This window comes from Eleutherodactylus coqui, chromosome 11 (genome assembly GCF_035609145.1).
Source record: "Eleutherodactylus coqui strain aEleCoq1 chromosome 11, aEleCoq1.hap1, whole genome shotgun sequence".
Taxonomy (NCBI): Eukaryota; Metazoa; Chordata; class Amphibia; order Anura; family Eleutherodactylidae; genus Eleutherodactylus; species Eleutherodactylus coqui.
In genome coordinates this window covers 19,847,893-19,862,977 of record NC_089847.1, presented here as the reverse complement: position 1 = coordinate 19,862,977, position 15,085 = coordinate 19,847,893, and positions in this window count along the sequence as shown.

Genomic DNA, 15,085 nt, shown 5'->3' with positions numbered 1-15,085 from the left:
AAAATTAAGAGAGTTGTAAAGTTTCCCTTTATCGTAGCCATGGTTGGCCTTAGCTACATGCAACCTGTGCTCTGACATTAGGCAAGGGCCAGCAGTTATTGGTCAAGCACCAAGCTGATGTATGTTGAGGTTGATTGTCCCCTTCGGTCCTCTCAGCCAGATGATTTCCTTCCTCCATGTGGCAGCGTGTTGTGGAGCTACAAGAATCATACTCCTCCTGCTCTGTCTCCTTCCCTCTGATGTTCCGAAGTAGAGCTGTCAGCCCATTGTCGCACCCACAACACAATCACTTAGTTTTGCTTTTGTATTTATGTTATTATCTTGGTTCTGGTGCCGTATTTATGTTATGGGCTAGGTTATGGTGCTATGTTTAAGTCATGCTCTTGGTTCTGGTATTGTGTCTATGTTTAAGATTGGTCTTGGTGCTGTATTTGTTATAAGCTTCGTTCTAGTCCTGTATTTATATCACGAGTTTGGTTCTAGTGATGTATTTATGTTATCAGCTTGATTCTGGTTCTATTTATGTTATGAGTTGGTCCTGGTACAGTATTTATTCACAGAGCTGTTCTGGTGTAGGTAAGAACCTTATTTCTTACATGTATTTGGTTCTGTCTGCTGTTTTGAGAAAGGTACAGTTCTCCGTTTTTGTCCTCAAAAGATATGTGAGGAAAGGCTTGGAACCGAGATTTGATGGTCCATACCAGATCCAGATGATACTGCCACTTCAGTTAAATTGGATGGAAAAGACACCTGGATACACGGCAGCCATTGAAAAAAGGTTTTGGCTTGAGGGCCTAAGAAATGGTTAGAAAGCTGTGCCTACTTTCATGGACCATCCTCAGTATAGAGGGACTCTGTGATGTACTAAATGAAGATTTGGACAATAAGTGTTTGCTAAACATCATGAGAGTACTGTTAAGGCTTTTCATAAATCAGAGAAACTTAGAATCTGCTGGATATGTACACATAGTCCCAAAAATGTATGCCATGTGTAGCCATTCCCCTTAATGTGTTCGAATTGAAAGACTAGCCAACACCCGGTAAACATCAGTGAACTCCAGCTAATTAAAATGGGAAGAATACTTACTCCAAGTAGCCGGATGGTATGAGACAACTGAGGTCCCCTTGCAGCGCCCGGGGAGCGGGCCCAGAGCTGAGATAGCAGGGTAGATAAAGGCCTTGTCACGAGGCTCTACCATCTCCTCCCCTAGGGGTAGCACGAGACCTGACCAAATTACTGCTCGGGAAGGCCACAGGGAAAAGTAACCGGAGGTTACCTGTAGTCTTCTTTGGCACACGTGACGCCACCGTTCCATCCTCTATGGTGAAGCTTGCTGTTTGAAAAGAGTAGTCCGCACACAGAGAAAATGTTGTGGACAAAACCGGGAATGGTCAGTAATGTCCATTTACTGTTACTTAAGTAAAGTCCAATTCACAACAGTAGTCTGGCACAGATACAGCAAGATAAGGTGGTGTGACAGGGAGGATTCTCTGGACGATCCACAGTCCTAGTTATCTGTGTGATCCCGCTCCCGGCAACTATGTCTCTATCTTACTCTATACCAGTCAACACTCACATTTCTTGTGTCTTTCTCTCGCCAAGCAGCGGTCCTCCTCTCACACTCAGTGCTTAGTGGTAGGACCAGCACATCCTGGGTAGACTAGATCCAGGCCAAGTGCAAGGGAATCGCTCGGCTTCCTCCATTTTGTCCACACACTGACCGATCAATGTCTGTGTGGCTCACCTGTTTACACTCAGACTAAAACTCTTCTCCTCTACTCTTCTTTTTCTCTTTCTCTCCTCTTTCTCTACCAGCATAGCATCCTTGCAAACATATATATGACATAGTCAGCTAACACACCAAGTGATACATTTTCCAGACATGACCCATTCAGTCCTGCAGAGGTGCAATACACATAATCCACATGCATACTACACATAAGACACTGACAAGACAAAGACACGAGGCAGACATATAACATTATGGAGGGGCCCCACTAACTGTGGGCCACTACACTCTCTGCGTACCAGACCACAGGACTTTTTTGACAGTCTGGTGTACCATTGGATGTTACTTAAATCCAGATCGAATTGTTTAATCAATAACCCATAATACTCTAACTTTCTTCATATGCTTAACAAAGGACGTTGAACCCGAAACGATGCAAATTGTGTACTTAATGTAAACATCTGGACTTATGAGCATTTTTAAAAAACCCCACAGGTTGTTCTGTCAAATAGTTTACTTCTGATACTGATAGAGTCTGGGACGGAGGGACTGTGCACCACCCCTGACCTGGATGAGGGAGTGCTACCAAACACAGTTCTAGTCTAACCTATGGCCAGCACTGTCTGAAGTTATCTTTTTTTCTGGTACAGAGTTCATAAAGATATATAAGGGAATTAGTCAGTACAGAATTGTGGATCTATTTAGATTTAAACAAAACCCAAAGGGGTGAACATTTCGGTTGGTCATTAACGTTGGCTGAGTGTAAAAGTTAGCTAAGATGCGATATAAGCGGCACGTTGCTGCATTGTGTCATTTCCCCCGAGCTGGTTAGTGCTTCATACTCTCTTAGTTGTAAGTGACATGGCTTGCTGGGTTTGTGACAAGAACTTCTAGAGCTCGAGAGCCAATAGCAGATCCTGTCCAGGAGTGAACTATAATAAAGTGAAACGTGCTGATTTGGATGTCTTAAATGGCCCTCTAACACACGAGCGGATGGCATAAGTGGCCTTGTGACGGGTTTACATCTGCAGAGCCGCTGAAATGTAATTGTTAAAGACTCCAATATGTTTTTCTCCTCTGTTGTATCAGCTAATGGCCAAAACTTGAAAAGGGCATTTTAAAGAATGGGCCTAACCCTCCGCTGACTGTCAGGCTCCATTGTACTGATGTAAGACCCTGCCAGGAGATTCTGGGCTTCGTCTTAGTTCAGACTTTGAAATACAAAGAAGTTCAGATTTTATATTTAGTTTTCTTGTACAGCAATACTCAGCAAACCTTTGTGACATATAAAATAACTGGATCCGAAGGGTTTGGGGTGTTACTTTTGGCTGCAGCATTGTGGCACATTTGCTACCTGTGTAGGTAACATGATCCACTATAAAGGAGAAGTATAACGTTTCCCTTAATCGTAGGCATGGATGGCCTTAAAGGGGTTGTCTCGTGAAAGCATGTGGGGTTAAGCACTTCTATATGGCCATATTAATGCACTTTGTAATGTACATTGTGCATTAAATATGAGCCATACAGAAGTTATTCACTTACCTGCTCCGTTGCTAGCGTCCCCGTCGCCATGGATCCGTCTAAATTCGCTGTCTTCTGGCGTTTTTAGACGCGCTTGCGCAGTCCGGTCTTCTCCCTGGTGAATGGGGCCGCTCGTGCCGGAGAGCTGGTCCTCGTAGCTCCACCCCGTCACGTGTGCCGATTCCAGCCAATCAGGAGGCTGGAATCGGCAATGGACCGCACAGAGCCCACGGTGCACCATGGGAGAAGACCCGCGGTGCATCGTGGGTGAAGATCCCGGTGGCCATCTTGGTAAAGGAAGAAAGAAGTCGCCGCAGCACGGGGATTCGGGTAAGTAATAAACTTTTTTTATTTAACCCATCCCTTGGGTTTGTCTCGCGCCGAACGGGGGGCCTATTGAATAAAAAAAAACCTGTTTCGGCGTGAGACAACCCCTTTAACTGTATGCGACCTGTGCTGCGCCATAAGGCGACAACCCCCCATCTGATGGATGTAGGCTGCGGGTGATTGTCACCTTAGGTCCTCCCAGCCACATGATCTTCCTCCATGAGGCAGCGTCTTGTGGAGCTACATGAATGATCATTCTCCTGGCTCTGACTCCTGCCCTCTAATGTTCCGAGGTGCAGCTATCAGCCCATCAGTGCCCTCGCAACTCAGTCACTTAGCTTTGCTACTGTATTTATGTTATGAGCTTGGTTCTGGTGCTGTATTTATGTTATACGCCTGGTTCTGGTACAGTATTTATTCACTGAGCTGTTCTGGTATTGGGGTACTGTCAGTATCTTGCTACTCTCAGCACCATCAGAATACTGGCAGACTCCCTCTATATGTAATTTATCTATAACAAGGAAGGGGCACCAAAAAATTCTGCACAGGGTACTGATAATGAATGGCCGATACTGACTGCAGGTTTCAAAAAGTGGGGAATATATACCAAGCTGCATTATAATGGGGATATGAGACCCAATACTTAAAGGAGTTTTCCAGGACTTTAATATTAAAGGGGTTGTCTCGCGAAATCAAGTGGGTCTATACACTTCTGTATGGCCATATTAATGCACTTTGTAATATACATCGTGCATTAAATATGAGCCATACAGAAGTTATTCACTTACCTGCTCCGTTGCTAGCGTCCCCGTCGCCATGGTTCCGTCTAATTTCGGTGTCTTCTTGCTTTTTTAGACGCGCTTGCGCAGATCCGTCTTCTCCCTTCGGCTCCGCTCGGCAGCATCAGCGTTTTGGCTCCGCCCCTTGTACGCGTCATCGCGTAGCTCCGCCCCATGACGTGTGCCAGTTCCAGCCTCCTGATTCTTTCATTGTTTAACCAAACTTAGGGCCATACATAGAATTGTGGCTGTATCTGGTACAGCAATTCAGTCCTATTAACGAGTTTTCCAAGGCATTCAAAGAGTGGCTAATGGCAGGGAATGGGACAAAATAACAAACTATGCAGTACCCACCAGTTAGATGTCCCGATGGTACAGTACTGCCGCTGTGATCACCCCATTTCAGTTCCAGAAGCTCGGATGCCATTCATCGTTCACATGGTCACTAAAGCTAATCACTGAATGCATTGGTTCTGTGTACATGACCACTGAGGACAGCGATTGGCTGCAGCAGTAACATGGACAATGAACAGCACTTCTGGAAAGGGAATGAGATGACCGAAGCAGCCGTACTGGATCGGCGGAACATGTAACTGGTGAGTTCTCCACAGTTTGCTATTTTGTCCTGTTCCATGCAATTTTTTTTGAAAATCTCAGTAAACCTATGGAATGAAGATGTAGTACCAAGCACTGCCACAACTGTATGTATGGCGCTATACTTGGATGAACAATAAAGGAGATGAGATGCTAGCTTGAACGACCAAGAAGCAGAACCCCAACCTATCTTGGTGCTTGTTCCTGCCCCAAAATAAATCCCCAGTCTTGTACTAGTGGGTCTGGCCATGGAGCTTGTTATACCGTCATCCCTTTTACAAGAGACTGGCTATTGTTTAGGTAGGAGGGGTAGTGCTGCATAGGTTTGTACAAGCCATGTGTATGGGAAATGTATTCATCCTAGGGCTGGGCCGCCAGTTTACCACTATGGTTTCTGGTCAACTCTGTCTAAGGGCTCAGTCACATGGGCGCATCGGCACCCGTACACCGGCGCCGATGCGCCCGTGTGACTGTCAGTTAGAAGATGGCCGTAACTGAAGACGGCCGTCTCTCTCCAGCGCTGATCATAGAACACATGACTGGCAATGGAGCCGGTCACATGTTCTTCCTCCCGGCGCTGCAGAGAGACGGCCGTCTTCAGGTACGTCCGTCTGCTGAAAATAAATGCAGTGGCACCATGTATGCTTGACTGTCACCCCATTCAATCTCCTTCTCACTGTGGGGTGTGCATGAGGAGGAGATTGAAGGACACAGGACCTCCATTCTCAAGATCGGTGTGAGTCACAGTGGTAAGGATCAGACTTTTATCCCCTATCTGCAAAGTCAATTTTGGGAATAGCCCTTTAAGCTGTCCATATAGAAAAATGTAATTACAGACCATTAATTCCCTGAAAATAAGACATATCCTGAAAATAAGACATAGCATGATTTTCCTGAATTTTGAGGATGCAAAATGATTTTTCAGGCTTTTTGAGAATGCTTGAAACATAAGCCCTACTCCAAAATTAAGCCCTGCTAACAGTTAATAAAAAAAGTCAATATAAATAGTGTCCGGGCAGCTATACATGTAAAAAAGTTAAACCTTTTTGAACAAAAATTAATATAAGACACTGTCTTATTTTCAGGGAAACTGTTTGCCGAAACGGTTAAACTTTTTGCAAATCAGACAGCCGATTCTTCTTCCGAGTGTTTAAAGGACTGCAGAAGGGGGATAGCAAATGTTCCTGCCTCATGCAGCCCGGGTTAGAATTTAGTGCCGATTAAACTTTCTGCCGTTTCATGCTAGATGAATAAAACACATTGGGCCGACAGGGAGAGCTTGCAAATTCACATTTTCTGATGTCATAAATGGGAGATATTCTGCATTAAAATTTTAAACGCCGGCAGTAAATGAACCCCTATAGATTACCCTGGCACCGGCTGACTCCCGCCGCCTCCTCCTAATGCCTTCCACGTTCGTCGTGTGAATGTGAGCGCCACTTCTAATGCAGATTCTGGAAGGACACATATATCTCATGTGCCGTTTCTTGGGCTTCGTGGAGTAAACTTCTTGTGATGCTTAACTTTGCATTAGCAGATAGCAGAGTGGAGGGAGAAGAACTGTTGGAGGCAGCTTCTATTACAAAATCTTAGGTCTTCCTCTTGGTTTCGGAGATGCCTGGGCCCCGGTGATAAAGAAGACTTGTCATGTCCTCGGGGCTAACTGCAGAGCTTTGCAGCCACGGCTCTGCTACCCTTATCGTGGCTTTTCTTTTCTCTACCTTCCCCGTTTTTGGGACTGATTCCTTTTAGATTTGCCTCTAGTGCTTTAATTGTGGGCGGCACCCTCTGCTCATTGTCAACGGGTGATGTCATATTCGATTGACAGTGCGCGGTTGAGTCCGCCGACTTAAAGGGGTTGTACCTAGATTAGAAGTTATCCTGTATCCACAGGACAGCTGATAACTTGCTGATTTGTGGGGAGTCCCACCCGTGAGACCCCTGCCAATCTTGAGAATGGTGCTCCCATGTCTCCCTCTACCTCTTCTCTTCCTACAGTGCTGATCAAGCATGCATGGTCAGCGCTCCATTTATTTCAGTGGGTCTGATGGAAATATGAGAGTGCTAGCCACTTGGCTATCTCTAAAAGTGAATGGAGCATTAGCCTATTCAGTTTCCTCACTGCGGGGGGGGGGGGGGGGGTTGTAAACGGACAGCAGTTAGTAATTATGAAGGCCGCTCCCTTGTTACTGCAAGATACATGGAGGTGCACGCAGTAGCGTTACGGCTTACTACCGTCCTTTTGTCTTTTGATTGCAGAAAATACAAAATATCTTTAAAATCTGTGTAAAAAAAAAAAAGTTTGATTTTTCCAAAAATATTCCATAGGCCGTACAACACAGAGAGGTTTCGGTTTGCTTAGCTTCTTGGAAGATAGATAATAGCGCAGCTTAGTGAGATGTTTCTCCTGGTAAACACAAGTGAACAGAACGAAAGTGAACATAATTTAAAGGGGTTGTCCCACGCCGAAACGGGTTGTTTTTTTTATTCAATAGGCCCCCCGTTCGGCGCGAGACAAACCGAAGGGATGGGTTAAAAAAAAAAAAAAAGTTTATTACTTACCCGAATCCCCGCGCTGCAGCGACTTCTTTCTTCCTTTACCAAGATGGCCGCCGGGATCTTCACCCACGATGCACCGCGGGTCTTCTCCCATGGTGCACTGTGGGCTCTGTGCGGTCCATTGCCGATTCCAGCCTCCTGATTGGCTGGAATCGGCACACGTGACGGGGCGGAGCTACGAGGACCAGCTCTCCGGCACGAGCGGCCCCATTCACCAGGGAGAAGACCGGACTGCGCAAGCGCGTCTAAAAACGCCAGAAGACAGCGAATTTAGACGGATCCATGGCGACAGGGACGCTAGCAACGGAGCAGGTAAGTGAATAACTTCTGTATGGCTCATATTTAATGCACGATGTATATTACAAAGTGCATTAATATGGCCATACAGAAGTGCTGAACCCCACTTGATTTCACGAGACAACCCCTTTAACCATTCCCCTATTCCCAAATTGAAGAAAACATGAAAAATTTGTTTACACTATTCTTCCATCTCTGCATGGAAAACACACAAAAAGTTACTGTAAACGGTACAAAAATATAGAATCCTCAAAAATAATTGTAGGGAAAGGGATGCTCACAGAAATCCTTTTAGTGGTCGGTGGAGGATGAGGTCCACGGCTCTCCGTCCATCCCGGATGCCAGCTCATCCCAGGCCCTGTCTTTGGCATTGTCTGCCCACAACTTCCTGCTTTCTACTTTTTTTAAGTTCCTTATCATGTCTCCCAGCAACATGAGTAAAAAATGTCCCACATACACAATGTAATTGCGTATGCACTGCGTTTTGAACGCACCCACGGAGAATGTGCGTATATCACGCGTGTAATATATAATGCAAATACGTTCTTATGAGCCTGGCTAAATGAAACATTGTATTCAGTGCCCAATGGGTTATATACACTGAAGTGCCAAAAGTCCTGGGATAGCAGTATGTAAATTGATGATGAAGTAAATGAAAAATAAAATAAATCCTGTTATTGGTATAGCACTAAGTTATTTCGCAGCGCTTTCAGGTAATTAATTATCCCCTACAAGCTGGGTACTCATTTTACCGACCTCGGAAGGATGGAAGGCTGAGACAACCTTGAGCCGGCTACCTGAACCAAGCGGGGATTAAACCCACAACCTTCAGGTCGTGAGCGAGAGCTTAGGACTGCATTTCTGCTGCTTTAACACTCTACACCACACTGGGCTCTAAAAGTGTTTTCTCAGGTGACACTCGGGAATGCCCGCACCTGTATACGTTGTGAAGTGGCGATTAGAGATCGAGTGAAGCTTGATCGTGGGTACCGGACGGGTGAGACACTCCACTTCTGAAGTTATGCGGGCATTTAACATTACTCTATCCACAGTGTCATGTATTTACTGGGATTATGTCAAAGAAGGCATTACCACCAACATTGGACAGCATAGTAGATATCCACGGCTGCTTAATGAGCATGACTGGCGGTGTCTGGGTAGAATTCTCCATGCGAACAGACAATCAACTCTGGCAGAAATCACATCCACATTCGCTGGTCAGTGCAGCGTTCTTTAGCTTCCATGATATATGGGAGCAGAAGACCCATCAGAGGCCTCTGTTATCACCCTGACACCAGGCACAGCACTTCATCTAGGCTCATAAGCTTGTAACTTGACCCTAGAGAACTGGTAACGTGGTATGGTCTGATGAGTCATGGTGCTAATCGTTTTGGGCTGATGGTAGGGTTCATGTGTGGGACAGACCCCATAAAGCCATGACCCCTAGGTGTCAACAGACTGATGGTGATTCCATACTGGTCTGGGTCCACTGGTTGACCAAAACATGTCATTTATCAATGCCTGCTACTTTTCACTGTCTGGTGACCGTTTACAGCCCTACATGGATTTCATGTAACCCCACAATTATGGAATATTCCAGTAGGATAATGCACCGTGCTATTGGGCCCAAGTTGTTCAGAATTGGTTTGAGGAGCTTGAGGAGCCCAATTGAGTATTTATGGGATATGGTAGAGAGGCCCATTGGCACCTGAGATCCTACACCTACAAATACCATGAGGCTGTGGGTGGCTATACAGACGGCATGGCTCAACATCCCTGCAGACGTCTTCTGTCCGCTTGTGAAATTGATCCCACGTTGAGTTGCTGCCAAGCTAGAGCGGTTCCTACAAAATAGTAGATCCTGACTCGGAACTTTTGTTAGTGTCAGTATATATATTTTTTTAATTTACAGTCCCGTTGACGATACAAAGAGGATAGTTGGGGGGGGGGGGGGTTCTTTTATGAATCTAAAAGGGGTCATCCCATCAAGACAAACCTTCCCAAATGCCCGATTAAGATAGTTTGATATCCATATATGTCCGCACTCGCTACTATTACCATAAGACAGCTCAGCGTCACCGTGTATGATATGGTGGGCCAGTCACTTGTAACGTACAGCCGAACACTCGGCCCGCTTTCTGGATTATAGAATTGTACAATGACTAGTAAGACCGCTTCCCGGCTCAACATTGAGTTGGAAATTTCACAGCTGCAGTCAAGGAATTATCCGTCGCTTTCAGTACAACGGGAATCCTCAAGATTTATAGTCAACTTCTATATTTTACATTCCTTTTCCTCCATTCATGTAAATAGGAGGAAATTTATACCGTAACCTGCAGAGATTGTCATTCAAAGGGTAATCTAAAATGTTCTATTACGATAAATCACAAATCTGGAGGAAGACAAGGTCTCTTAGCTCTAGAAGCACTGCTGAAAATAAGCTCTAGTCTACCAAGTCCCCTGATTAAGGTCATATATCTACAGTACCAAGGTGACGGCTTCACCTATTAACCCTTTCCAATCCACTGCCTAACCTCTAAAGACATTCTGATGAAAGGCTGTACAGCTTCGATGTCTGATTTTTCTGATTTGATTCCTACTGTAGATTACTGGCCTCTCTGTTGTCGGGGGCCTCTCCAGCATGTTACATACTGCAGTACTGGCTCTAGCCAGCAGATGACGCCATTGTGAAATGACAGAAAGAGAAAACCACCTAGGAAACCCTGAATCCAAAATTGGATTACAAAGGGTTAAAGTGCTACTGCATCCAATCCAAAAAACATCTGTTATCGGACCACACCGGTACCGATCTGATGACCTCGATGCCAGGTGCCAAATTGGTAGATATGGAAGCCCGTGATGAGAAGATTTGCTAGCAATTATCTATCAATAGCATGAAATCACTCCATGTTATGTCAAGACACTTCTCTATGAGAACTCAATGAATTCTACTTTATTATCAACATGACCAACTCTTATACAGATAGAAGAAGGCGGATTCAAGAGTTACTTGGTACAAAGATTAGTGTTACATGGGTGACAAAGCTGATTGATCATAAGGCTTATTGACATCTACCAAATAGTCTCAAAGCTCTTAAGGCCCTGCGCTGCAGCTGGGACCACTGTCCCTCACCTCCCCGCTGCTCTCCCTGGCGGACTGGCGTCACTTCTCTCATTCCCCAATTGTCTGACAAGGGGCTGGAGATGAAGAAGCACTGTGCGTACATCAGCAGCGGAGTTGGGGGGGGGGGGGGACGGCAGTGGAGATGCCAGGCGACAGCTGTGGGGAGCTGAATGACAGTGCTTCCGCCTGCAGCGGGCAAAGGCTGAGAGGGAGCGCACATGTCAGTGGCAGTACAGCGGCAGGGAGAGGTGTCAGTTATTCGCCCTGGGGGCAAAGAAGCTGGCCCCACTCTCAGTGTCCTCCCTGCCGCACTAACAGCCAATCGGAAGTTAGGGGCCGGACAGGGGGCGTTCACTCCACCAAAGCCCCCTCAGCCCCTAGCTTCCGGTGGTGTCAAGGTGCAACAGTACCAAAAAGGAAATGTCAGATGAGATGCAGAGTGATAAAGTAAACTCTCCACTAAACATCACCAGTTTAACCCAGGAAGAAGTGCACAGCCATCTTAAAAAGATTAAAATAGACAAATTGCTGAGTCCTGATGGCATACACCCTCGGGTTCTAAGGGAATTAAGTAATGTGATAGACAGACTGTTCCTTATATTTAAGGACTCGATAGTGACGGAGTTTGTTCCACTTAATTGGCACATCGCCAATGTGGTGCCAATATTCAAAAGGGGGTCGAAAAGTTTGAAGGGTATCTAAGAGATGCTATCCTGGAGTGCCTCAATGAAAATAGTTGTATAACTCCATATCAGCATGGTTTTGTGAGAGATCGCTCCTGTCAAACCAACCTGGCCAGCTTCTGTGAGGAGGTAAATTCTGGACTGGACCGGGGAGTCACTGGATCTTGTGTATCTGGACTTTTCCAAAGTGTTTGATACTGTGCTGCATAAAATGTTGGTATATAAAATGAGAATGCCTGGTCTGGGCGAGAATGTGTGTAAGGGGGTAAATAACAGGTTAGTGATAGAAAGCAGAGGGTTATAAATGATACATACTCTGATTGGTTCACTATTACTAGTGAGGGTACCACAGGGGGGCTGTATTGGAGGGGTCACCGTTACTACTGGGGTACCACAAGGGGCGATATTGGAGGGGTCATTGTTACTAGTGGGGTACCACAGGGGGCAGTATTGGAGGGGTCATTGATACTAGTCGGGTGCCACAGGGGGGCAGTATTGGAGGGATCATTGTTACTAGTGGGGTACCACAGGGGGCAGTATTGGAGGGGTCACCGTTACTAGTGGGGTACCACAGGGGGCAGTATTGGGTCCAAATCTTTTTACTGTATTTATTAAAGGAGATGTCCCGAGGCAGCAAGTGGGTCTATACACTTCTGTATGGCCATAATAATGCACTTTGTAATGTACATTGTGCATTAATTATGAGCCATACAGAAGTTATAAAAAGTTTTATACTTACCTGCTCCGTTGCTGGCGTCCTCGTCTCCATGGTGCCGACTAATTTTCGCCCTCCGATGGCCAAATTAGCCGCGCTTGCGCAGTCCGGGTCTTCTCCTCTTCTCTATGGGGCTCCGTGTAGCTCCGTGTAGCTCCGCCCCGTCACGTGCCGATTCCAGCCAATCAGGAGGCTGGAATCGGCAATGGACCGCACAGAAGCCCTGCGGTCCATGAAGACAGAGGATCCCGGCGGCCATCTTCAGCAGGTGAGTATGAAGACGCCGGACCGCCGGGATTCAGGTAAGCGCTGTGCGGGTGGTTTTTTTAACCCCTGCATCGGGGTTGTCTCGCGCCGAACGGGGGGGGGGGGTTAAAAAAAAAAAAACCCGTTTCGGCGCGGGACATCTCCTTTAATGACCTGGTAGAAGGATTGTGCAGTAAAATATCAATATTTGCAGAAGATACAAAACTATGTAGAGTAATTAACACAAGAGGACAGTATATGGTTACAAATTAATTTGGATAAGTTGGGGGCAGAAAAGTAGCAAGTGAGGTTTAGCACTGATAAATATAAGGTTCTGCACATGGGCAGAGGAAATACATGTCACCATTACACACTAAATGGGAAACCACTGGGGAACACTGACATGGAGGAGGACTTGGGGATCTTAGTCAACTGTACACTTAACTGGAGCAACCAGTGTCAGGCAGCTGCTGCCAAGGCAAATAGGACTGTGGGGTGCATTAAAAGAGGTCATGGGGCGCATGATGAGAACATTGTTCTTCCTCTTTACAAGTCACTGGTCAGACCACACATGGAATATTGTGGACAGTTTTGGGCACCAGTGCTCAAGGAGGACATATCAGAGCTTGAGTAGGTACAAAGGTGGCAACTAACTTAAAAAATGGAATGAGTGTACTACAATACCCAGAGAGGTTATCACAATTGGGGTTAGTTAGCTTAGAAAGAGACTGCTGAGAGGCGACATAATAACTATGTATAAATATATCAGGAGACAATACAGAGATCTCTCCCATCACCTATTTATACCCAGGACTGTGACTGTAACAAGGGGGCGCCCTCTACATCTAGAGGAAAGAAGGTTTCTACGCCAACATAAAAGAGGGTTCTTTTCTGTAAGAGCAGCAAATTCAATAAGAGCATAAGAGGGGCATGGATGCCTTTCTTGCTTGTAACAATATTACATGTTATATCACTAATTACTCAGAAGGGTTGGTGATCCAGGGATTATCTTGATTTCCAGACTTGGAGTCAGGAAGGAAATTTCTTTTCTTTGATGAAGAAAATTGGCTTCTACGTCATTAGGACATTTTTTGCCTTACTCTGGATCAACATTTGGAGGGAGGGAGGAATAAGCTGAACTAGATGGAGCTATATTTTTTTTCATCCTAACATACTATGTTACTGGTGTATTTACGTTATGACCTTAGTTCTGGTGCTGTATTTATGTTACAAGCTAGGTTCTGGTATTGTATCTGTGTACTGAGGTTGGTTCTAGTGCTGTACTTATGCTATGAGTTTAGCTCTCCTGCTGCATTTATGTCATGAGTTTGGTTCTGGTACTGTATTTATGTTATGAGCTTGGTTCTGGTGCTGTATTTACATTATGAACTTAGTTTTCATGCTGTTTTTGTGTTACAAACTAGGTTCTGATATTGTATCTATGAACCGAGGTTGGTTCTGGTGCTGTATTTATGTTATGAGCTTGGTTCTGGTACTGTATTTATGTCATGAGCTTGGTTCTGGTGCTGTATTTACATTATGAACTTAGTTTTCATCCTGTTTTTATGTTACAAACTAGGTTCTGATATTGTATCTATGAAGCGAGCTTGGTTCTGGTGCTGTATTTATGTTATGAGCTTGGTTTTGGCACAGTATTTATTCACTGTTATTCATGTTCTGCTGTGGGTTATCTTGCTGCTTACTGAACAAGAAAAATACAGGCAGACTGCCTAACAGCACAATGTATATTGTTTTTTTTCCTGACGGAGTGCACCAAAAAAAGTCCGCACAGTGTGCCATCTACCCTATGGCCAGCACTGGGCAGTTTTTTTGCCTTCCTACCTCTCCCTATAAATGCTGCAAACACAGATATTACTGTCTTCCAGTCTCTTACTGTATATACCTCTTAATATAGATAGTCCTGCCTCTCTGTCTCTGCCGGTAAATGCTGTAGACTCAGATAGTACGTAATGCCTTCCAGTCTCTCTCTGTTAATACCTGTTGATACAGATAGTACTCCACTCCATGTCTGGAGCACTATCTGGATCAACAGGCATTAACAGTGAGAGACTGAAAGGCATTACTTGCTGTAAATGCCGTAGATGTCAGTACTACCTCCCTGTCTCTCCCTATAAATGCTGTAGGCACAGACAGTACTGCCTCCTTGTCTCTCCCCGTAAATGACATAGTTAAGGCTAGTTGTATTTTACTGTTCTTCGCAATTTTCCTGGTATGAAATTATTTTCTTTGTGGGCAATACCCATAAAAAATATGGTGTGAATATGGAGCAAGTCATAGAAAAAGTATGTTAATAATTGCCGGGATACAATAAGGCTCAGATGTACAATAGTCCTGTGTCCTGTGTAGCTTACGCCCATATAGACAGTGCAGAAAGATGCTGTAACTCTTGACAATGTCATATTGATTGCTGGCAACAAAATCTATAATAAGGAGTAAGGTGCTTGTTTATTTTTTTAAGATGAAGCTTTCTCTTCTATGGATATTGATTT